The following is a 3,224-nucleotide window of genomic DNA, read 5'->3' as shown; positions in this document are numbered from 1 at the left end:
TGTAAATTGGGGTGATCATGGCCTTTGCGAATTAAAATAGTTTCAAACCCATAATTATGGACAACAGATTAAAAAAGAATTATGCATAGGAAAAGGTTGAGAATATGAATTATGCATAGAATAAACGGTTGCTTGGCGGAGTAATTTGCCTTTGCAAATTAGATTAGTTCCAAACCCTAATTCTGCATCAGTCGCACACAGTAATAGGGTACGGCGCACACATGACGTAAATTGTCAATAGAGTGTGTGCTGGATAGTAGTTTTACGTGTGCATAGGAGGATACAACATGGAATATAGACAACAAATGGGGGGAGTTTTTATTACACTATTGAAACGAATACATTTATCTGATTGGGGCTCACATTGTCAAGGGGGAAGCTGATCTGACTAAGATATGTTTGTGCTATAATTAACACATATGAGTTCACTGATAAGTACGAAAAATGGTTACATTGCAGGTAAAAATTAGTCTTCGTCCCATTCACGAGGGACTCTACAATGTTGCACAAACTTAGACTGCGGTACATGAAGGATCTAGCAATGTCGGAGTTCAATGTGCACAGTTTACACAACCTATCTCTTGCCTACGAGTCTATCTCTACTTCTCTTCCTTCTATGTAGACATCTGTTTTAACTACTTTAGTTTTTTTTTCCATGTAACGTGCACACGAGTACTTCATAGTGTGCGCACAGAATTGTTTGGGTTTGACCATTTTTTGGTTGGATACTTCTGCTGGTATTTATTAATTTCGATGCTATGTTCGTCGGTTGAATGCTTGGTTTGGTTGCTTTGTTTATTATATCTTAGTCATCTTGCTTTGTTTATTATATCTTAGTCATCTATTACTTATATTAATTTTTACTCTATCCATGTGTGCACAGGCATTTGTTAGCGTCTGCATTTGATTTTTTCAATAGCTCCTATGGTTTTCTTTTGATGTTCCCAGTAATGTGCACACAAGTACTTCATAGTGTGCTCACAGTATTTTTGAGATTTGATCATTTTTTAGTCAGATACTTCTGTAGTATTTATTAATTTCAATGCTATGTTCGTCAGTTGAATGCTTGGTGTGCTTGCTTTTGTTATTATTTCTTAGTTTTGATGCTATGCTCGTCGAATGAATGCTTAGTGTGCGTGTTTTGGTTATTATATCTTAGTTATCTATTACTTGTATTAACTTTCACTCTAGACATGTGTGCACAAGCGTTTGTTAATGTGTGCGTTTGATTTTTACAAATTCGGAGTACCTACTCCCCGCACAGGATTGTGCGCATATGCTTCCTTTTGTGTGCACCGTTAATGGAATTACCTGTATTCTCCTAAATCCGTTTATAATTTTATTTCTTTTATGTTTTCTGGTGGTTGTTTATATTAGTTTTTTTTATCGTTATTTGGTGTTTTATTTAGCTTAGTACTGTTGTCGATACTTCCCAAGCCCGTGAGAAGGGGATAGTTATAAAAGTCCGTGTGCATAGTTATAGAAACCCGTGTGCAAGCAACCCACTTCTATGCACGCATATGCACAGTATGTTCACGCAAGCAAATCTGTGTGCATGGGTGATCATACCTACTGTGCACCTGTAATCAAATAATATGTGCATACATCTAAAAAAACAGTGTACATACATCTATAAAAAAAAATTATTATTACGATGCCTTCGAATAAACGATGTGCTATTAAAACATGTATGATAAATCTAAAGAAATGTAATTTTTGATTGGTCTTCACACGACAACTCACCCCCAGAATCCTCCTCATATGCCACATCATCATCAGGTGCATTCCACAGTGGTTCTTGTTCCAACTTCGCCAAGAAGGTCAATGGTGACGAAATGAAGTCGTCATTGCTCACACAAGGCTGTGACCCACTTGTAGCACAACGTGCCACCTTAGACTTCTGACTTTAAAAAAAAAACAATAAATGGATGCAATAAAACATGAGCACACACCCAGACCAACCCATGCACACACTTAGATTCAGAAAGATAAACTGTTGATGGCATTGCATTGTACCTAGTGCAAACAAGATGGAAATCAGTTTTATTTTTGATTACCTGCCATGAATCCATCAATTTCAATTCTAATATTTTTAACTCCCTTTTTTTTATCACGCACTATGATGGCCTATCTTTGCAATACATTATCAGTATCTTGAGACTAGACTCTAGACTCTAGACTCTAGAGTCTAGTCTCAAGATACTGATAATGTATTGCAAAGATACAAAAAAAAAAAAAAAAAATGTTTGTCTAGAGTATACAAAAAAAGTCTGTTTGTCTAGTTTATTGTAGTAAATAGCATTAGTGTGATATACTATATGTTTCTACTTCACGGTTGTGTTCTCAATGTTTTTGCTTCTATTAGTAAATATCATAAATCTTTCAAATAAGACTGCTTGAATTTGACAATGGACGATAACATACTTAAGCAGATTTTAAAGAACAATGCAAAGACTAACCTGTAAGAGGGGAAGCTCATTCCAAAAACTTATGCAACATCAAGATCTGATGCTCGGACGACCATCCCTCATCAAGAACACGACAAGCCTCATTCACCACTGGAAAGAGAACCATCTCGACAATTTCTTGGTCAGTCACAGATATTGGCTGGACATAAATTTAAGACATTAGTCAATGACTAAATGTGAACCACGTATAAAAACTATACAATTTCTAAATAGAGCATGAATCATTGAATATCTATTTTGGAGGAATAAAAAAGAAAAGACTGCATTTCCTACAATTTCTAAATAGAGCATGAATCATTGAATATCTATTTTGGAGCAATAAAAAAGAAAAGAGTGCATTTCCTTGGAAGTTGTACCTTCCCACCAGGCATAATATTTATCAGCCTTCTAGACTTCTCTATGATTGGAAGCACAGAAGGATCAGGTTTTGGTTTAGTTCCCTTCTGATAAATGTAGTATCCTTTTCTATTATTTTTTCCTACAAAAACCAGTGTCAAAGTGGGAAGAAGGATATTGAAGCACAGCTTGAGAAGATGAAGAAATATGTATGTGTCATTTGTGTGTTGGCTCACACCCAAGTACTCATTCTCAATATTGTCAAACAACCTCAATCCAACTTTTTTTTAACACTGAGTGATAGTGAGATTGTTATATTAACTATGCCATTTGCTTTTAGTATACACCCGTAGCTTTATAAGCATTCTCATGATAAATTAATTTCTGTTAATATTATCTTGTGCAGATAAGGAAAATGAA

At 35.3% G+C, this 3,224-nt stretch overlaps 1 long non-coding RNA gene across 1 annotated transcript; it reads right to left on the bottom strand.

Annotated features, from left to right (window-relative positions):
* Positions 1 to 2,121: 2,121 nt before the first annotated feature.
* Positions 2,122 to 2,940, bottom strand: LOC109163619. Its single transcript, XR_002051305.1, has 3 exons — positions 2,825 to 2,940; positions 2,262 to 2,607; positions 2,122 to 2,165 (listed from the first exon to the last, which is right to left on the bottom strand). It is a non-coding gene; the product is annotated as an uncharacterized LOC109163619 (long non-coding RNA).
* Between the last annotated feature and the right edge of the window lie 284 nt (positions 2,941 to 3,224).

Source organism: Ipomoea nil, unplaced genomic scaffold (assembly GCF_001879475.1).
Source record: "Ipomoea nil cultivar Tokyo-kokei standard unplaced genomic scaffold, Asagao_1.1 scaffold3030, whole genome shotgun sequence".
NCBI classification, from domain to species: Eukaryota; Viridiplantae; Streptophyta; class Magnoliopsida; order Solanales; family Convolvulaceae; genus Ipomoea; species Ipomoea nil.
Note: the sequence above shows the minus strand (reverse complement) of the source record. Positions and strands in the feature narration are given on the sequence as shown.